The 23341-nt window shown below is 35.8% G+C and overlaps 1 protein-coding gene across 1 annotated transcript in view; it reads left to right on the forward strand.

Annotated features, from left to right (window-relative positions):
• The first annotated feature begins 1998 nt into the window (after positions 1–1998).
• Positions 1999–23341, forward strand: part of LOC112049610 (protein artichoke) — a 53396-nt gene continuing 32053 nt past the window's right edge. The window contains exon 1 of the mRNA XM_024087567.2: positions 1999–2313. The gene's annotated coding sequence lies outside the window, so the exon portion shown is untranslated. The remainder of the gene's footprint in view (positions 2314–23341) is intronic.

The following is a 23341-nucleotide window of genomic DNA, read 5'->3' on the forward strand; positions in this document are numbered from 1 at the left end:
CTAAATTTTAAAAATATCACGTCCTTCAGTTACCTTAACAAGGGATCGAAAATACCTATCGGTTATAGAGCAACGCTTTTCTGACGGTGCAAAAGATGTCACCTACACGCATTACATTATGAACTTCTAAGCATTAGATTAGTTTATGAAATATTTTGCAATGTTTTCCAATTGGATTTGCTCCAAAACACGTTTATTGTCCACTATTGCAACAACAGAGAGGCGCATAAGTAACAATAGGTGATTAGAACTGATTATCTTAATTTGCGTAATAATGTTATGGATAATGTAAGCAAACTAAAAACGAAAAGCAAAATTTTGGTCAATTACCTATTCGTTATGAATATTGCGATATTATGCTAAACATACGGAACTATTTTGTTATTCAAAATGACTTACCATCTCTGTACACATACGTACAATGGGCAAATGATTTTTTGAGCGCGTTGATGTCTTTTATATGTAAATAAATTCTCTGATTTAAACGGCGTCTGCGCACGCTTCTCGTAAGTAGGTTTATGTATGAAATTCGTTTTGAGCTAAGTTAGGTAATTTATGACATAGTTAAGCAACCGTTATCAAGTATTATTGCATAGCTATAGGGTAAATGGAACTCTTCCAAAGTCTGTGTTTCTTACAGGCAAGCGCGTTCTACCATAGCATCTACACTTATCATTATCATTATTATCATTAGATGATATCGTGGTCAAGCGCGAGTCTGTTTTATATAAAATAAAACTCCGTTTATTACTTGAGTCTCTGACGACGACATAAAAACCGTTATATGACTTTTCTTTCGGATAAATAAGTACTAAAGAGATATTTTTTTTTAAATTATAGTGTAGTTTTTTTAAATGTTATCGTCTATATCAATTGAACCGGCAACCATACTTTTAAAATACACAGCAATGCTTCTTGGCGTTATAAATAAGTATGGTTGTAGTACTTCTCTCGACTCAGCTTAGTTACAAATTCTACTACTACTAAAAGCTACGACAATGAGAATGAGATATATTAGTCTCTATAATATTCTCACTCTATAATAAGAGACTTGACCTCAAATTCTATTTTTCGTATCAATAGCGAAGGAAACTATTTACAGCAACTTACAGCGACAAAGTATTCGTGACATCGAAATGAGGTAATGAAACAAGTAAAATGTCGGCTTATCTCGACTTCCCTTGCACTAGTGTCGGGCTTACAACTTTGTATATTGATAGTCAATAGATACTATGAGTAATTGACAATAGCAGTACCGAAGTAGTCATGAGATCGAAATGTAGTAATGAATAAGTGAAATGTTAGCACAAATTAACCTTGCTCATTATAGTGATGGGCTTAATTTGTAAGATAAATTACTTAATACTTTAAGAATATTACTGTCTATACTATTTTCTATGTATTAAAGTATTTTTCACCCACATCTTAAATTTTTTAATCGCGACGTAAATATTTTTGTTTAAAAGTTCAGTTGTTTGTTTTTTATTACTTTAAACATCTATACTTTTTTAAAAAATTGGCCCAAGTACATGGATACAGTTAATAAAGTCAAGAACAGCATAATAATATCTGGCGTATTAGTTTTCTTAGTTTCTTGATAAGTTTCTTTTAAAAATGCTACTTTACTAACTTCAAAACTGAGAATTTTTAATACGACTGTTTTTTTTATTTATATCGTAGTTTTTTATGTTGGTGTATATAAAATTACTCGTGGATTTTTCCGGATTAAAAGTAGGCTATGTTGTGAAAAAGTTCAATTTAACTTTAAACTGAATTTTATCCAAATCGGTTCAGTACTTTAGCCCTGCATATAACTGCATAAATGCATATATGCTGATAACAGACAAACAGTTACTTTCAAATTTGTAATATTAGTATGGATCAAATATAATATAGGTTTATTGTGATAAAAATTAAAAACACATTTGTAAAAAAATATATCCATTAAAAAAAGTTACAATGTTTTGTAAGAGACGCACATCTCTATCGAGTTCCCTCGCAGAGCAACGGTACTCACGTCGCGACCGGCGCGGGCGGCGGTTCTTACCCAGGTCCCTGCCCTCTGCACGCCTCGATGCGCCCGCGCACATACATTCCACACTAGCTTATTTTTAAACCCATATTATTACAGTGAAAAATAAACTAAAAAAACTTCCCACTGTCTCACCGCGGTCATCTTATCTGTGTTACATCGTATAGTGGTATTTAATCTGTGTTATTTATGTGAAATGTTGCGAATTATTACGAGTTTATGAAGTGGTTTTGTGTGTAAGCTCTGTGGATACCGAAAGCTCCGTCAGTTCAACGTCAAAGGTAAGTTTTTGAATGTGTTTTCTTATTAATGGCAATCATGCCTGATGGAATGTAATGAGGTCCAAGTTAGGCGCTTACCTAAAATTTACTAGAAAATGAAATGAAATTAATGTTTATTAATAACTGTATACACAACTTATTGTACTTAATGCAATTTAAGTTCTAAAACAACGTAAGTTACAAATAGTGAAATAATATTCAATAGGGAATTTTTATTAAACTAGTTGTTTTTGCATACATATTTTTAAAAATAGAACCCGTTCGACAATTAAATTGATTGGAGTGTCAATCAATGGTTGCCTCGAGGTATTCACTATTGGTGTTGCCATGTGTTCTGAGTTTTATGGGATGTCCCGATTTTCAGGTGTCTAGTGACATGTCCCAGTTTTTACGTTTGGCTTATTTATACGATAAATATTTATAGAAATTATGAATTATTTATAAAAACATATTCAAGTAGCCAGTTAAGTATATAGCAACTTTTGTAAAACATATTACCCGATGAAAATATCATTCACTAGCAGACGACACGCGGTTTCACCCGCCCTAGTTCCTGTTCCCGTGGGAATATGGGGTTAAAATACACAGGGCTATATGTTCATCGAGGTTAATGTAGGATTTTTCAAATCATTCCAGTAGTTTTAGAGCCAATGCAAACACACAAACAGACATTCAAATATTTCCTCTTTAAAATATTATTAGTATAGATAAAAACCAATCATAGACTAAAAAGTATTGTACCTATCCTGAACCTGTAGTCATGTGGGACGACGATTCATTTTTACAATCGCAGACGCTTCGATTAGTATTAAAAACTGTATGTTTGTTATCGACAAGTCACGTGATCAAGTGTCAATCGGATCTATCATCTCATACGTTTATTTCGTTTAAGCGTTAGCGTTACAAAGAGAATACAATTCCTGATTAGAAAACCATAATCATGATTTTTCTTTTTCAACAACATAGATCTGGCAACACCATTTACAATCCACGTACCAGTACGAGTTCATTTAATTTGGTGCCTTTTTGTGTTTTTTCTCGCGAGGCGCCTGTTGAGGCCAGTCACTGGGCAGAGATCTACCTACCTGATGTTTTTTCATTTATTTTCTACAATTCTATAGGTTGTTCGTATCGTAGGTAGTGACTGTTGCATGACTTGAAGTGTGCATGTTTATTTTCAAGATTCTAATCAATCAAACAAGTTTAAGAATAATAATAATAATTGATTAGATGGTCACGACCTCGCTGCAAACCGTGTGGTGTGAGATTTTATATTCTTAAACTTAAAAAAAATATTTTAAAGCAAATAGAAATGAAATGCAGAAAAAGTAATGTATTTTGCATCTAAAGCTGTTTATGGGTTGATAATTATAATGATGATGATGGAGCCATCATCATTATAATTATCAACCCATATTCGGCTCACTGCTGAGCTCGAGTCTCCTCGAGAGAGGGGTTAGGCCAATAGTCCACCACGCTGGCTTGTAATTTAAATCGACTTGATTTAATTTTTATAAATACAATTTTTTTTTTATTCTTTACAAGTTAGCCCTTGACTACAATCACCTGATGGTAAGAGATGATGCAATGTAATATAGACGCGGGCTAATTTGTTTGAAGTTGGATGAAAATCCACACCTCTTTCGGTTTCTACACGATTGGTGGTAAGTCTTTGCCGGTCTGTATTGTAACTAGCCACGGCCGAGGCCTCCTCTAGAAATTGTTGGAATATTTTCATTTGTTTTGAACAATTTCTTAAAGAGCATTTGATGTATATTGAAATATGACCAATTTTCACCTTCCCCTCCGATTGGGTCAAAAGCCTGTGATAGAATTGACGCACATACTTTATTGTCCAACAACTTAGACCTCTCACTTACAGTTCGGCCCCCTAATCGGTGAGCCATTGGGGTTTAAATTACAATACATAGTAACGAAATATTTAAGTGAAATAGTTGAACGAAACTAAACCGAAGCGGACCTTTTACATTGCATCACAGTGTCTGAACGTGACCCACTAAAGTTATAAGGAAACAGAAACGGCTAACAAATATCTCAGTAGCCAGTTACTTGCCTTTTGTGTAGAAAGGCGTGAAGATTTTCGCAATTTGATACTAAGGGTTATACTCGTATTTTATATTTAAGAAATATTTTCCGGGTGAAATTCAAATTCGTTTATATCTGCTCTGAGTTTTTCTGCCACACGATGGACCCAGCAGCACCATGATGAATATATGGGATGGAAAGACCACGAATGGGTTTTAACGTATTGCTTTTTTAACTCTCGTGCGAATGAGGACTTACTATATGGCTAAAATATGCTATGAGCTAATAATATGGCTATAAAAAGTATTTACTGAACTTACAACGACACATTCTTTACAAAAACATCTGATAGAAATTTTAAGACGCGCATGTAATAAATTTATCCTATATTATGTATCCGATATTATATTTATTAATGAATTATTATGATGAATGGTTATCAATCAATCCACAACCAAGATATTCTTTTAAATCTCATATAATTATTTCTGTTTTGGTAGTGCTTGTCTTAATTATTCTTTTATGTAATAGTGAAAGTAAGCACATACAAATTTGAATGTCTATAAATTAATACAAAGTGATGTAATAAGTGTTCATTATGCTTGATAATTTAACAATTGCGTTACTAATATTTTTTGATAAGTAATATAAAATTATAACTAAGGACTCAGGCGTTACAATAGGCTCAACGATAAAAGAGTGTTTACATTAAAAGCTTCAGGCGGTAAAGACAGGCAGACATTATATTTTATAACATGTATAGATTTAAAAGTGATATAAAATATTTCCATGTAAAAATATAATCTTTTCTGCAAAAGATATAATGTAACGGTTTTATTTAGTTGCTAGTTACAAAAATAAAACAGATCTAGTTTCTTGGTGGCATACCTAGTAGTAAAAAGTGTCAGATTTTATGTAAGCGTATTGTAGTTGTCGTGTAATCTTTTTTACTTACACTACGTCATTTATTACATCAATGTTTAACAACAGTCTTCAAATTCTGTTTTTGAAATTTTATCATAATACGAAAAAAGTTCAAGATTCCAGGGCTGCCACTGCTACAAATTATTAGTCTCATCATCATTATCAACCCATATTCGGCTCACTGCTGAGCTCGAGTCTCCTCTCAGGATGAGAGGGGTTAGGCCAGTAGTCCACCACGCTGGCCCAATGCGGATTGGCAGACTTCACACACACAGAGCATTCAGAAAGTTCTCTGATGTGCAGATTTCAGAGACACGTGATATTTAATTTCTAGAAATTATTAGAAATTATTAGTCTAGCTAAATGAAATTAATCCAAATAAGCTGGTCTATTGTAGTTATTAAATTCAAATTTAAAAAATTAAATAAAATAACTTTTTCTAATAAAAAAAATCTTGAAAAATCTTGTTTTTCATATTTTTCTATAGAACGATTGTTTTGATGATTGGTGTAATCATATAATCCGTGGCAAATTGATTTGATTAAGCCCCAGAATAATTGTTGCGTTGTAATTTACAACGTGACGATTATTCGAATTTTAATAAATCACAGAATTAGTTAAAAGTAAGAAAGTATGGAAGAAAATAAATTTATTCAAATTAAAAAAGACAGGTGACAAGGACAGGAAAGGTTACAGACAGCATGTCTGTCTGTTACTTTAACCCACAGACAGCATGTCTGTCTGTAACCTAAAAGAAAGAGTATACAGCGGCTTTTATGAAGTGCACGGCAATATAGTTAAATATTCAGGTTAGGATTTAATATTTCTAAATAGGCTTAGATGTGGTCTGACGGTGGGCTTCGGCCGTGGCTAGTTACCACCGTATGCCTTTTTCCACATAATAATCAGAAGTGTTGGTCGATTTAAATTGTACCTATACCCCTTCCAAGTAAGACCGTTTCCATGTTAGACTGCGTCGTCACATCACATCAGGTGAGATCGCATTCAAGGGCTAACTTGTCTAAGAATAAAAAAAGTGTGTGTTTATGCACGCACGAATGGAGTTTAGTCTTTCAGATCGACGGACAGGTGCTTTTTAACGCTGAAAGGTGCGCAGAATAGGTTGCGCACAAAAAACGTAACGCTGTCATTCGTTCATCGAATTTTACTGCCCATAATTTTTTCATACCGGGGGCTATATATGAAAAATCGAATAAGCAGAACACAGCATGGCAGTAATAAACATGGCGGGGTATACTATACCCCGGACGAGCGCTGTCAGAAAAAGCGCTCTACTATAAAAATACTTAGTACTTCTCCAGAGCGTGGTCACAAAGTAAGAAATTAAAAAAATAATTTAAAGTTATTTTAGTTTTCTTTACGAACTAAACGTTATATTGCCTCTAGCGCTTTTACTTCTCGCAACTAATTACGTAGAGTTTATGACTTAGTATATTACTTTGAAATAGTCTATTGAAATGTATAGCCACGAAGTTTTTAACGATGCAAGCAAACGTTTTACTATTACAAAGTAGCGTGTGGAATTAATGTGAAAGTAATTAGGGAAAATTTTCTTTCCGGTTCTTTTTACCAAATTTGTGACCCCGGATTACTTGTCAACCATTGTCATGCCAAATATTGTCAAATATTTTTTCTATTTGTGGAAATCTATGTCTATTATAATAACACCCAATAGAAACCCAATATTGAACCAAAATACCCAAAGTTTAAATGTATTTTTTTTTCATTTATTAAGGGAAAACAGACAGCTGTATAGTTGACTTAATATTAAGTTTATCTAGAAGTTGACATTAAGCCAGTAAAGTTTTCACAGTAATATAAAAGGTATACAAAGGTAGTAATCGGGTAAAGATATACTTAGATATTTAGTTTTGGCTCGTACACAACAGTCAAATTAAGGCTTACAGCTGCAATCAGGAAACGAATTAAACACATTTTCTGAGTGCAGACGTAAATGATTCGATAAATATAACCCTTTTTGGGTTCTGACACTTTTTACCTGACTGCAAGAAGGGTTCTATTTATCTTGTTAACGATTTTCAATTATTTGGACTGGTCGGACGTCTATATAAATAATATAATAATATTTGCTATATAATAATATTTGCCGCATATTTCAAATATGACAAATATTCCTGTTTTAGGAGTGGGTACGACAATAAACCAGCGGGTGAGGATCGAATCACCACTTCTAGGGAACCAATTCCGGCCCCTTTACAACTGAGTTATTGAGGCTCCAATGAGATCAAAAGTATGAAAAATGTTACAACAAAAAAAAAACAGTATTAATTATTCGTATACCTGGAAATATTACCTTAAAAGCCCTCAACAGATTAAATAAACCATTTATCAATCAACCAGTCATTTAATACTCTGAGGGTGTTACAATATAAGTAATGCATCATCTCGTCTCGCCTCGAAACAAGTAGTTTCTACGTGTTGTTCCCAACAGTTGGCCCGTAACATAATACTTAACTAATTAAAGAACTTTACCTTTAGGTACGTCGGACGATCGCCGTGAAAGTGAGTAAAAGCGATAAGTTTCCTCACAAGTAAGTTGAGGAGTTGAAATATTACTCCGTAACAGAGCCGCGTATACCCGTAATGTAATACTGGTATGTTTGTCACAACAAGACCACTTTCCTTGAAATGCTTGCCCAGTCATTATTTACACATACACAGATTTCTAAATTGAGATGTCGTATTGTGGTATTAGCCGGCTTAGTTCAAACGTTGTAAATGTCGGTTTACGAGGCTTTGTGAAATGTAAACACCGATTGGCCATAGAAATTGTGTTTGGCGTTTGGCCCTGTCTTCGTTTTACTATAAGCCATGGCCATCTAGTTGTAATAGGGTCTTTGGTGCGTCCGGGGGAAGTACTACTGTTATGCTTATTTCTGTCGCCAATTTGTATAGGTCATTATATTATTCTGATTGTGTATAGTTTTAGCCACCATAATGGGGTCGACACAAAGTGAATTTTGGGTTGTATCATTGCAAGATTCAGAGGATTAGGATAAAATTCCGATGGGACGAAAATTGTTTCTAAGAATCTCTTCTGTGAGATTCGATTACGGCTAAGAGTAGTGTTGGAACCGAGAGGTTTTGTGGATACTAAACTTGGAATTAACTTCCGGGTTCAAAAATCAGGATTATTAAGAGAGATATAATATATTACATATTATGGTTAGTGGTAAAATTATAGGAATGTGAGGATGTACCATGATAGTCACTTTGTAGGACGTGTTTCTTGCATGCTCTGTTTGTAGTCGATGGTTTTCCACTTACCATTAGTTGGGTCATATTCTTACTTCATCAATTATTTCTGCAAAAGAAATAGTAAGACAATTGACCCTTCAGGCCATCCCTGTAATTTCCCCCTAATTTCGAGTATAAAACATTCAAATTGTTCGCATTGATCAGACCAAAGATTTTGGAAAAAAATATAAAAAGCGCTTAATATAAATAAATTTATAAAATGATGCGAATAATATGATTTACAAAGAGATGTCTTTAAACGAGGTTTTCCACTTACGAATACGATCAGGTGGCTAATCAGCTTATTCCGGACTCACGAAAGCAAAACGTTTATTAAAACAATATCCACCAGCGTTACAAGTAATTAGATTCTCGCCAAATTCCTCGCGGTGTAGCAGTCGGATTGTCGAACCATTTTCAGGCCTATGAGAGCATGACAAGCCTACGTACGCGACTGTTCGGAGCGGTCTAGCGGCTTTTAGGGTGTGTTCAGATGTTCCGCGTTTGCAAACGTTGAAATTAAAAAAAAAATCAAAATTCATTTATTTCAATTGTCTTAGTTTACAAGTACTTTTGAAACAACAACTTATGTCATGATTTAATGGTGGTAAGTAAAGTCGAAAACTTAAAATTAAAGTTACGAGGGTCTGCCTTGGTCAGATTCACAGTTCACAGTTCACAGTTAATAATTTTGTGGGGTTAATTCCCACTCTGGAGCCTTCATCATCGGTTGCACAGATCTTCCAGCCTCGTAACTGGATTTGTTTTGTTTAATTTAAAAAAAAAGGTATAAATAAGTGCGTATCGGGTCACGCTTAGTGTAGGACTTTGTAGTTGTAGGCACGTGACACAAAAACCTTATTGATATAGTACCTCAACTCCATAAGCTCCGTGGTTAGAGGTCTGTATTAATCCGGTCCAGTCAGTAAGCGGTCTTAAAGCCACACATAGGCGATATTTTACTCGTATGTTGGAAACGCGCGTCACATTTACTCTATCTGAACATAGCCTAATATCTGATTTCTAGTTTAAGAGATATCGACTATCAACGATTCACTTTTTATCAATTTGATTGTGTACTAGCGTTGATTTGGGCAAATCTAGAGAAATCTGCACCGGACGTAGACTTATAAGGTGCTGACGAATTAAGTTGTTTGTTTTGAATTAAGATAACATAGCATGATTAGTGGATGGAATAATCGAATTAGGTAACTGTTGTTTACGAGCTATGCTCGGAGTATCTCTGCGTGATCGAATCAGAAATGAAGAGATCCGCAGATTAACCAAAGTAACCCACATATTTCAACGAGTCGCGAAAGTAAAGTGGCAATGAGCGGGGCACATAGTTCGAAGAGACGATAGGGGTCCCATGGAGCTGGAGTGGCAACGCCGCACTAGAAAGCGCAGTGTTGGTCAAGTTGGCACTGATTTTTATATATAGACATGTGAAAATATAAATATAAGGTAATAAAATAGGGGTTGAAAGCTTACATCGCTTTCCACGCGAGTTAAGTTGCAGTCTACTAGATAAAAGAAGTTTCATTGAGATCACATGTAGGAATTTTCATGAAAACATTCACAGGGTTGACGTGAGAATGAATACATCACTGTTATAGTTGAGTGAAAAACATATTAAACGCCTTTCGCCAATGCTGTACGTAAAATCCCTTGTGTCGACAATTTTCTTGTGTAGTTCGTACGATTCTTCAATGTCAGTCTTATAAAGTAGCCGTAATGGGCCAACGACGTACCTACGTTATATAAATCGGCAAGTTTACGCAGCAGAGCCTTGTAAATTATTATATACTAGCCAACGCACCGCGGTTTCACTCGCGTAGTTCCCGTTCCCGTTATAATACGGAGATAAAATATAGTCAATTACACTCACAAATAACGTGGCTCTTTAGAGGTAAAACAATTTTCAAAATCGGTTCAGCAGATCCAGAGATTACCCCCTAACAACACCACAAAGTTTACCTCTTTATAATATTAGTATAGATTTATGTTTTTATTTGATTCTATAGAAATAAGCTTATATTGAAACTTGTTGCACCCTGCAGATCCGAATAAAAATGAATAAATCCATTAACGGTCGGCAACGCACTAGCAGCGCCTTCGGTGCTATCGGATTTGAAAAATTCTTTCATTGTTGGAAAGCTACACTATCCCCGGGTGCTATGGTATATTTTATCCCCGTATTCCTACGGGAACGGGAAACACGCTGATGAAAACGCGTGGGGTCTAGTCTAGTATTATATAAAGATTTCCATATTTTACATTTACGGATTGAGCAATCCGTAAAATAAATACATTCAATATACTTCGAAATCCTTAAATATCCGTAACAATATCATCTTCTGTCGACGGCGTCTCGCAGCGCGCAGTTCCTTCCATTCTTCAACGTCATCCATTTTCGTGAGCCGTGAAGGCGAGTGACGTTTTATAAATCGACGAAATTTTCCCAAGAAAATGCTACATGTTCATGTTCATGTACATATTCATGCTAAGATTAAGATATTCGTACAGTTACTCGACAATATTTTAACTTTTAAATTGTACTAGCGGACGCCCCGGGGTTTCGCCCGCGTAGTTTCCGTTTCCGTGGGAATATGAGGATAAATATAGCCTATGCTGCTCACCGATAATGTAGCTTTCTGTTGGTAAAAGAATTTTTAGAACAGGTTTAATGGTGTAGCCGTGAAAACTTAACAAGGAAACGAACAAAACTTAAATTTTCATTTTACGCAGAGAATTAATATACCTAAGGTGAAAAAGGGGTATATTCACAATATTATCAAGTTTTTAAAGAGTGTTTTTGTTTTTCCGGCGCGGTATGTACCAGATTCCAACGTTCCTCTAATTTTCACACTCATAAGAGACATAAGAAACCATCGTCGCTTTAATTCTTTAAACTCAAGGGCTCGCCTTCTAACAGAGCTTAATGCGCACAAATTATCTGGCGACGCTTTTATGGTAACATAAAGGATACTTACAGCAATACAAAATATAATATTAATAACATAAAATTGAAAATTTTGAAAAACCGCTGAAGGTAAAACAAAAAGTGTTACATAATTTAGGTACATAAATAATTTCATGACGTCAACGTCATGAAATTATTATTTACATTCTCGATCAAGTAATATTTCAGTGTTCTTTCATGTGAGACTCGATGCAGACATTCGGTTATTATTCCTCACGTTCACCCCCCACAACTTTTAAACAGCTCAACATATTTTCACCTTAATTACAAAAAAAAACTAAATTGAAATCGTTTCATCCGTTCGGGACCACAGGCAGATTGACACCTCTCTTTTTGCACCGGAGGTTAAAACAAGCGACTTTGCAAGGTATGTAAGTTATAAATATATTAGTATAAAAAACTTTGATCTAACTTTAATACATACAATAAAATTTTCTTCAATCTTCATATACTTTCACCATGACAAGTGAGCCCTTGCTAATTTACCAAAGTAACACAAATGAAAGTCACGTTATTTCGTATATTTTCTCACGAATAGATGTTACGGATATGTGGCTTGCGTGCGACAAACCGATAGACATCAGTAATGTCTTCACATTTCATATTCACATTCCGACATAGCAGAACTTGTTAAGATTTATGATATAAATCTTGACTTTAATGCTCAGGATGTGTCTATACAAATTGCATTACCGCTTTCTTCGGGTGTAATTGCTATTTAAAATCGCGTGTTGTAGTTTTACACTGATGATTGGATTAAGCAGGTAAGGTAGCAGCACGGAACTGTAACTCGCTTCCGTCATTTTTACTTTTACGTACCAGGGGGCGTGTCCAACTCAACACCAACTCAGGCTGAGAATTAAGAAAGAAAATTACGGGGAAGAAGAAAAAGCACAGTATTTTCTAGCTCAACCCAGGTCTTGAATCACAGGACCACAGGCAGAATACAACAGAATATGATAAAGATCTCGGAACTCGGAGTCTACCTTCACACAGGAAGCAAAACTAAAAGAAATTGTAATGACCATTAAAGTAAATTATAATAAAGAATGATTTTTTTAATGAGTGCATTTTAATAAATTAAATATCGCATGTCTCAAACAGGTGAAGGAAAAACACCGTGGGTGAACCTGCATACCTGAGACTTTTCTTAATTCTCTACGTGTGTGAAGTCTGCCTAACTCCTAACATTTTGAGAGGAGACTTGTGGTCAACAGTGAGCCGAATTTGGGCTGTTAATGATAGAGTTTTTACAAATAGTCAAATATGACGTTTTAAAAGTGATTTACTCGTAAACTAAGAAAGGAAGATATATAGACTGTTACATACATTAGGAGGTATAAAAATAAAAACTAGTAAATAAATGCGAGCAGTTTGTGAATGGCAATCAGATAACGTCGAGTTCAAGTTTGAACGCGTTGCGCAACCGACGCGGATCGTGAATAATAAGTGTTTCACAGATCGCTGAGTGAATTGAACATCGTACGAAACACAAAATACGTGGATTGATGCAATATTTTTATGAACAATACCTCTATTTGAATCTCTACTTCAAGGGCTTATTTCACGGCATACTTAAAACTTATGACCCAGACAAATTAGTCATAAATAGTTGAATATTTGTATAAACTTTGTATATTTTGGCACACTAAAAGTTGTCTCAAAACCATTTGTTTTAAAATGCTCTAACCACGCGCTCTCCGCCCTCTATATGGAAAACGATTCAACGTATAAAAACAATTTTATAAATAAAAGTTGTAGGGAATTTAATTTCTACAATATTGAGATACACCTGTGACCATCATTTGATAGATTAAAAATTATTAGTTAGAATTTCTAAACCCTTTTCCAAGTTTGACGGCCTCCGTAGCGCAGTGGTATGCGCGGTAGATTTAAAAGACGCAGGTCCTGTTCGATCCCCGGCTAGGCCGATTGAGGTTTTTTAATTGGTCCAGGCCTGGCTGGTGTGAGGCCGTGGTTAGTTACCACCCTAACGGCAAAGACGTACCGCCAAGCGATTTAGCATTCTGGTACGATGTCGTGTAGAAACCGAAAGGGGTGTGGATTTTCATCCTACTTCTAACAAATTAACCCGCTTCCGTCTTAGATAGCATTAGCACTTACCATCAGGTGAGATTGTAGTCAAGGGCTAACTTCAATACCGTCTTTACCATAAGGGCATACGGGGCCCGTGCCCAGGGCCAGTGTATATAATAAATGGTCATACTTAGTCAAAAAATTTTAGTACAATTCGTTTTTTTTACTTTCCAAAAGGGCCCCAAATTCTCGTGTGCCCACGGGCCCCAGCCTAGTTTAAGGCGGCGGTGGCTAACTTGTACGGAATAAAAAAAAAACAAATGGGAAGAAATACAGTTAGGATAACTATGTCGAGCATGATAAGCTTCAGGTCCGAGCTGCTGGCACTAAGTGACGTCAATCGGCCGACCGACGATGTGACGGCCGGCTTAGCCACTTAGCTCGTGGTAAGTACGGGCTGTCAGTTAGCTTTGGACGGCAAAGTCTCAGTCCATTCCATTATAATAGCTTCTAGTTATTATACTACTAGTCTTTGCTAGCGTCTGAAAGCCATTTATATTTACTTTAAAATAGAAATTTGCCTTGCCTTTTTCAAAATTAACGAACGAAAATCGAAGGTGTGAGGGAAAAGTTGACTGCTCATGTTAAAAGGCGATGCAATAGAAGATGGTGGCGAGTCAAGATATCTTGGATATAGTGATGTAATATAACCTAACTGATTTCTTCTTAACTTCGACAAGGAAGCTGACAGAAGAATTCAGCAGGTTGGGCAGCATTTGGGAAATTGCGTCGGGTCTTCAAATCGTCAATACCCCAAAGCCTGAAGACGAAAGTCTTTGATGAGTGTGTTTTTCCCACGATGACGTATGGAGCGGAGACTTGGACGATTGGCTTTAAACTGTATCGCCTCAACATTAGGAATAACTTGACATTAAATAAAAACAACCAAAATACGTAATTACTCACAGATGGATCAAACGTAAATCCAAAGAAAAATATACGAGACAAAACGCAGAAATGCTTCCGTCTCTTGACATGACACATTATTGCCATTGCTCGTATAAAGATAACCCATTTTTCGTCGAGAATCCTCGAGCCTAACGCAATTTTTATATTCCTTCATCAAATTAAGAGCTCTAAAGATAAATATAAAGCAGCGGCAATCTAACTAAGTACCCGGGGCTTTTTGCGAGCTTGGGCGGAAAATCTTGTATCATTTTCCTAGAAATTGTTTTTCCGGCTGATACAATGGTATGAAAGAAGTTGGAACAATGACGTCGAATCATCTAGTGACAATAAGGCAAAAAGTAGAACAGACTACCATTTTGTGTGGAGAGAGAGTCTATTACTTTGATTTACTATTTCGTGACAAGATTTGACATATAGAATCTGTTTACGTCTAGATTACTGTACAAGTTCATTGTTAAGCCATTGTTATGGTGTTAACACACTAATCGATTAATCGATTGCTTGTCGATCGATTAATTACGTGTGTATTAATGAGTAATAAGATTTTATTGTTCAGTGATTTATTGTTGAGGTCAATGTCCGCAGTTATAGTTTTTTTTAATGGTGTCAACGGAATTACGAGCAGTATTGAACAAAAATATTAAGATTAAGAGTACATATTAGGCGCTTCGGAACGCCTAATATGTACTCGCTCTTCACAACAATAAAAGTGAAAACAATAAAAGTTTAATAGCTGTTTTAAAAATGTTGACTTCTTTGATTTCATTAAATACAACAGCTAAGTGATTGAGGCTTTCAATTAGTAATTGGCTTACCTATCGCAATACAGCTATACTATTATTATAATAACCAGTCGTGTTAATAATCCATTTATAGTAGAACAATTAAATTTATTAAGCCACTGATATCAAAAAGAAAGAGAGTGCGATATGGACTCGCGCACCTATGGTTCCGTATAAAGTTTCAAATAATAATGAAGTAATTTTACAAACAAAAGTTTTTTTTTATAAACTGAAATACAATTTAAAAAAATATTTTAAAAGAAAATATTTATAAGAAATAGTTGGCATCTAATGGTTTTAGGTAATTTTACATGTTACATTAATGATTATTATTTATACTCCATTGTTTATTGTAATTTTTCGCTGTTTAGTGTAGTACATATGTGTACCTACTTTTAGTTAATAATTTGGAAAGTGACTTATTCACAGTCATTAAATATTTTCTTTTATTTGCCCTTCCGGATATTGTTTTTCTTTCAAATTTCAATATTGTCGGTTAACGGTAATTTTCTCCAGAGTATCAAAATAGCTAAAATATAGTTTCATTGCTTTGACTTAGAATTCTGATATTTTCACAACTTATTGCATACGCGTTCAAAAAGTGTCTTGTCAGATATAAATAAAACTGTTATAGGGTCTAGGTATATGTATTCGTCTACAATTTCGAGTGCAGCGTTCTCAACTATAACTGGGTGGAGTGATACATGAGCATTACACATTACTTTCGTTTTAGCCATGTTCATTTTTAGGCCCACCTGTTGAGAAACTCTGCTGAGGTCATTGAGCATGGTACTAAGGTCATCCAGAGTCTCTGCCATGATGACTACATCGTCCGCGAACCGCAGTTGAGTGATGTACTCGCCATTGATGTTGATGCCAAGTCCGCCCCAGTCCAGAAGCTTAAAGACGTCTTCCAATGCGGCGGTAAATAGCTTCGGAGAGATCACATCTCCCTGACGCACTCCTCGCTGCAACTGGATTGGCCTCGTAGTCTGATCCTGAATACGGACTGACATAGTGGCGTTTTCGTACAAACACTTCAACGCTTGGATATACCTGTAATCAATTCGGCATCTCTGCAATGACCTTAGCACAGCCCAGGTTTCCACCGAATCGAAGGCTTTCTCATAATCCACAAACGCTAAGCAAAGTGGCAGGTTATACTCGTGAGTCTTCTGTATAACCTGCCGCAGCGTATGGATGTGGTCTATGGTACTAAAGCCTTTTCGGAAACCGGCTTGTTCGGGAGGCTGGAAGTCGTCAAATCTATTAGCGAGACGATTCGTATCCCAGTTATAGTTGAGAACGCTGCACTCGAAATTGTAGACGAATACATATACCTAGGACATATGATCCAGTTAGGTAGGTCCAATTTCGAGAAAGAGGTGAACCGTCGAATCCAACTCGGTTGGGCTGCATTCGGGAAGCTTCGCGACATCTTTTCGTCCGAAATTCCTCAGTGCCTGAAGACGAAAGTCTTCGAACAGTGCGTGTTGCCAGTGATGACCTATGGTTCCGAGACTTGGTCGCTAACTATGGGCCTCATAAGAAGGCTCAGAGTCACACAGCGGGCGATGCTAATGATGAATAGAGATGCTGCGGAACGAGCTATATTAGGAGTATCTCTGCGTGATCGAATCAGAAATGAAGAGATCCGCAGAAGAACCAAAGTCACCGACATAGCTCAACGAGTTGCGAAGCTGAAGTGGCAATGGGCGGGGCACATAGTTCGAAGAGCCGATGGACGTTGGGGTCCCAAAGTGCTGGAATGGCGACCCCGCACTAGTAAGCGCAGTGTTGGCCGACCCCCCACCAGGTGGACTGACGACATCAAGCGAGTCGCAGGGATTCGCTGGATGCAGGCGGCTCAGTATCGTGATGTTTGGAAGTCCCTACAAAAGGCCTATGTCCTGCAGTGGACGTCCATCGGCTGATATGATGATGATGATGATGAGGGTCTAGGTTATTTTCTTTTTTGAGTACGGTACCCTAAAATCTATTTGCGAGCTAGGGACTGGCTGTATAGTAATTAGTTGTGCGCAAATAAAGAGAAAGCGAACACTTTCTATGCGTTTTGGAGAGAATATATCGTATATACCAAATATACGATATATTCTCTCCAAAACTCTCACACGTATGTTATCCAATGCGTTGTGTACATAAGAGACCACAATATGCGGGTCTCAGAGTTTTCTACACGTATGTGCCAAAGGTAAACATCCAATTAAGTATAGCTAGTAAAAGCGCATACAGTGGTTTAAATTCGTACGTAATTAATTGAGTTGAAATTACTTTCTGTTTATTTATGGTTTGCATTGATTTATTTGTTATGGCTAAGTTTATTTTATATCACTTACAAAGCGGCGTGCACTTCATAGATGCATAAAGGCGTACCCTGAGGATACATTACGAACCTATATTGCAGGAGGAATTTTCTATTTTGTACAATTTGTACGTATAGTGCTTACCCCAGTTAAGAACCTTGTACACGCCACTACACTTACCAGACCCAACAAACGATTATGATCTTTTTAATTTTTTAAATTATTGTTGTGGAGGATGAAGAGGGATGATTCGACGTCATTGTAGAAAATAAAAAAAAAAGAATGAGTAGTCTGATCGTAATGCCACCGATACCTATATTAACCATACCTATTAAAACCTACTGCATTTATACAATAAATACACAAAATGATATTAAAATACATATAATATACTAGCGGACGCCCGCGACTTCGTCCGCGTGGAATTTAGTTTTTCACAAATCCCTTGGAAACCATGGATTTTTCTGGGATAAAAAGTAGACTATGTGTTAATCCAGACTATAATATATCTTAATACCGAATTTCAGCTAATTCGGTTCAGTAGTTGAGGCGTGAAAGAGTAACAAACATTTATATAATCAAAATCATCAGTTTTCCCAAATCTCGGGAAACCATGGTTTTTTCGGGATAAAAAGTAGCCTATGTGTTAATCCAGAGTAAAATCTATTTCCATTTCAAATTTCAGCTAAATCGCAGTTTAATAGTAGCGGCGTTATAGAGTAAGAAACATCCAAACATACATCCAAACATCCATACATACTTTCGGGTTTTTTAATATTAGTAGGATGTTTTCAAGTAAAAATGTACATACCCTATAAATATATGTTTTGTGTATGTTTTATTTTTATAAGTGACTCAAAAAAGTCTAAATCCTACATTGTTGTATAGTCGCACATTCCCATCGGCATTTGTTTTTTATATTCAACACCTTCCGCATTTGGCTTTTGATCACAATCACAAGGTCTACTAGCCATGTTTTATTCATATTCATAGCACAATACCTTCACCAATCACCTTCTTAGAATATCACAAAAAAAATTAAAGGGTGAAGCTTAAAAACGCCGGACTTTTTCTAGTAGGGTTTTTATATTAAGGGAGGGAGCCAATGCTTGCTATTTCGGCAAAAATTATATAAAACTTGACGTTACACTCGTGTATCGAATATCTGCAACTACTCGGATAACCTATAGCTAAATATGTAATGTTGTATTAATTTAAGTTGTTTATATTACTAATATTATAAAGAGGTAAAGTTTGTCAGGTTGTAAAGGTAATCTCTGGGATCAACTAAACAAGTTTTGAAAATTCTTTTGCAAACACACAGTCGTGTTGGAAGTCGGTTAACATAATTCTTTTTTATTTTTTAATTCTTTACAAGTTAGCCCTTGACTACAATCTTAACTGATGGTAAGTGATGATGCAATCTAAGATGGTTTCTACATCGGAAAGCTGTAAATCGCTTGGCGGCACGTCTTTCCAGGTAGGGTAGTAACTAGGCACAGCCGAAGCCTCCCACCATACCTGGACCAAAAGAAAACCTCAATCGGCCTAGCCCCCCTGAATCTTGTAAATCTCTGCGAAAATAAATAAAATAAAGAATGGTTACGCGTTCAACCAAGGCTTGGTAAAAACATTAAATGTCATTCACGCAGTAAAAATCTTTGTCAAGCTCAAGTGTTGGTTCGAGGTCGACCACCTCCCACGTAACTGACGGTAACAGTTGCCTCAAATAAGCTCGCTCCTTATTGGTCAACTTGCCGATGTTTGTCATAACGAATCATGTCCAGTTATGAGAAACCTGCTAATTTGTGGCATTCACAACTTTAATCATATTATGCCATCTTACGCTGCTATTTTTTTTTTAATTTTATGTTATTATATAGGTTGAACCGTGATATCAGTTTAGTTCAATGTTAAAGTCTGTGAGCTTCAGATCACAAGGGCCTGTGTTGGAATTTTGAGTCAGATCATGGAAATACATACTGAGCTAAGATAAATTTTTAGTAAAAATTCTCAGTCCGGAGTTAGGTTCTACCCACACGACTCATAGGACACGTTAACTCTTCGATCATGGACACTAAAAAATGGAGGGAAAATACGTTGATCATTCTCAATAGTTATTGTACTTTTATAGTGTACTGTATAGAGGTTAGGAGGTTTCGATTGCTGCTAGTTAAATCAAATCCAAAAAGTGTTTCAACGTTCCAGACTGATGATGCTACGATGCCAGTGGGTATCTGCCATTTCATTTCGAAATTCATTATAAATTGAAAAAGCTCATTAGTATTCAATTATATGAAATAATAAAATCAGAGAACAAGGTGGGTAACTCCAATAAATTAAAATATGCTTAGTATTTTAACGCTATTGTAGTCTAATTTAAACACAGCAACGGCTTCACAGATTTAAATATTTTTAAATTAGAAATGCACTTGAAGAATAAAATATATCCAAAAAATAACAAAAATCTACTTAGATTGCAAGCATCCACTAACAGAAAAATAAAGTTTGTCGTCGTCATCAACCCATATTCGGCTCACTGCCGAGCTCGAGTCTCCTCTCAGGATGAGAGGAGTAAGGCCAATAGTCCACCACGCTGGCCCAATGCGGATTGGCAGACTTCACACACGCAGAGAATTAAGATAATTCTCTGGTATGCAGGTTTCCTCACGATGTTTTCCTTCATCGATTGAGACACGTGATATTTAATTTCTTAAAATGCACACAACTGAAGAGTTGGAGGTGCATGCCCCGGACCGGATTCGAATCCACACCCTCCGGAATCGGAGGCAGGCAGGTCATAATCACGCTGCTATAGTATAGATAAAGTTTGTAAGTTATATAAATTTATAATTATTGCCCGCGTCATTTATTTATTTATTTTTATTGTCAAGTAAAAATTCATTAATTTCATTAAGGCATAGTTGACAAGCACTTTCGAAACGTCAGTTAATAATATTATTAAATAATGGGGATAATAATTAGTCGAAAAACTCGAAATTAAAGTTACGAGGGTTCCAAACGCCTCGAGTCTCAGAATGAAAGGGTATATACAATACAATAATACAATAGTCCACCTGGCCCAATGCGGATCGAACTTCACACACGCAGAGAATTAAGAAAAATTCTCTGATGAACACGTGATATTTAGTTTTGTCAAATGTACACAACTGAAAAGTTGGAGGTGCATGTCCCAGACCGGATTCGAACCCACACCCTACGGAATTGGAGGCAGAGGTCTTATCCACTGGGCTATCACGGCCACTTACCACTACTACAATTAATTAATTTACACTTAATACCATAAGATGTTATCGTTGTAAACACACTAAATTGATATCGACTAAAACAATTAACATTACTTTAAGCATGCAATAAAGATTTCCAATGACATTTCAAGGAAAATGTTAAATTAGCTAATTATATCATGTCATTTCAAAAGTAGTGATTTATGAGTTATGCCTCTTTAGTTTTGACGTCTTGATATATTGTTCTTATTTTAATGACTACCGTAATGGAAATTGAAATACGCAATTTATAGAATGCGTCCATGAAAATATGCACTGAAAACATTTACGGTTTAAATTATTATTATTATTATTAAGCTATACCGTTATTAACTTTATAGATGAACAGACGTATTTCATAATTATATTGCTTTGTGATTTCCGTTGGTAAACGACAAATCAGCCTTTTATTGCGATCACGCCTTACCTATATTTATATCTCTACTTCTATACTAATATGTAAAGCTGAGGAGTTTGTTTGTTTGTTTGATTGAACGCGCCAATATCAGGAACCACTGGTCCGACTTGAAAAATTCTTTCAGTAACACTGAAAGAATTTTTCCTAGATAGCCCATTTATCAAGGAATTCTATATATTATTCCTGTATCCTTACGGGAACGGAAACCACGCGGGTGAAACCGCGCGGTGTTAGCTAGTATATAAATAAAATAATGCACTCCCATCTTAAACTGATATATATGAGTGAATTCTGTAATAGATGAGTGATCAGTAATAACAGTCATATCGCAAGTTATTTTATTTTTTTTTACATTGATTCTTCAGTGCTCTTTTTACATGACACGTACAATAAAAATAATAGTCAGTCATACTAATTAACAACTTTGTCGGAGCGTGAACGCTGCCACAATCTAGTTTGGTACACGATTTCCAATATACGAGAAAACAACCAATATGTATGAGTGATTTAATGTATAATTTGATGGAACATCGGGATGGTCTACAGAATTTTCGTAAAGGGAATATTTGTGTGAAACTCATGGAAAATTAGGATCAGGATCCTGGACTATGAGAGATATAATGTATTCTTAGCAGAAGCTTCAAAAGTAGATATAAAAAAATGAGAAAACCAATGTTGAGCAAAGGTTTCTCAACATTTGTCAGGACAACTTAATTAACAAATCAAACAGTAACCAAAATAAGACCCTAGAATGGAAGAGCATGACCTTGAGTGGAGTCACGCACTTAATCCATAAAGAATTACACGACAAGAAATGTGAACTCGAACGCCACGAGCATTTTGAAACCGACCGTACGACGGGTACCGTAAGTCGTTCCCGCTAACCGATCGCTACCCCTCTCTAACTCCCTACTCTTTACGGAAACAAGTAACGCCACCTAGCGTCGGGACGAGCCAACACGAGATCGAGCGTCATGTGACGCTACTCAGACTACTATTTTCAGTATATTTACAGTATGAAATCATTTGCCTGTAATGTGACGAAGCAGCTCACAGTTTTCACATGTTTCTAAAATATAGGTAATAAATTTATTTTAATATTTAACAAAAAACGATAAAAATAGATTGTGTAATGAAGACATTCAAAAGAAAATTAAATTACGAGGAACTGTTGGAATAAAACTCCTCAAATAACTTTCCAAACTCAGCACCGTACAATTATTAATGTATCGCATAATTATGAGTCTTGTAGATCTTTTGGCTGTACATTATTAATTATGTCATTTATTCTTTATCAAACCAGTTTTTAACCGACCTAAAAAGGAGGTTTCAAATTTTTAGAATTTTTCATTGCCTTTTTCATGTAAAATATTTTTTTTTTAAGGATAAACTACCTAGTTAGTTTCCTGGTCATCAGGTCAGATGATGGGATCCTAGATAAATAGAAGGAAATCTTTAAACTTCTCAGAGAATTTTAAGCTTTTTTACTATATTGTATTGTTTTTCGGTATATTTAATTATAAATTCTTCTCTCTCGGCGTTTACTTAGAAGACGTACCTACGTGCTCTAGTAGTTTAATATAATTATGTAAATAGGTATATATTACGTTATGTATATAGAATGGCCGTTTAAATACACAAGATGGCTAACTATAATTGCTCGATCCTTGAGCTATAAAACAAGTTTAGGGAATCTTTTCGGAATTTGCACGCTCATTTCACTTTAAGGTTATAGTTAATTCCCTCGGAAGCGATTCAACTTGCCGCCATGATTATAAATCGCTTATCAAGGAATTTTGTTGGGAGTTTTCGTAACGATATTGGCGAAGTTCGCGAACATTTCCCAATTCGTTAATGTCTATCGAGTTACCGATAAAATATTTTTTTAAGTAGCAGCTTTGGTTTTACGGCCTTTTCAGAGTCTTAAAATTCAAAAATAGAATACTTTCAGTGTCGTTTCATTATTTAGACATGGAAAA

Source organism: Bicyclus anynana, chromosome 10 (genome assembly GCF_947172395.1).
Source record: "Bicyclus anynana chromosome 10, ilBicAnyn1.1, whole genome shotgun sequence".
Classification (NCBI taxonomy): Eukaryota; Metazoa; Arthropoda; class Insecta; order Lepidoptera; family Nymphalidae; genus Bicyclus; species Bicyclus anynana.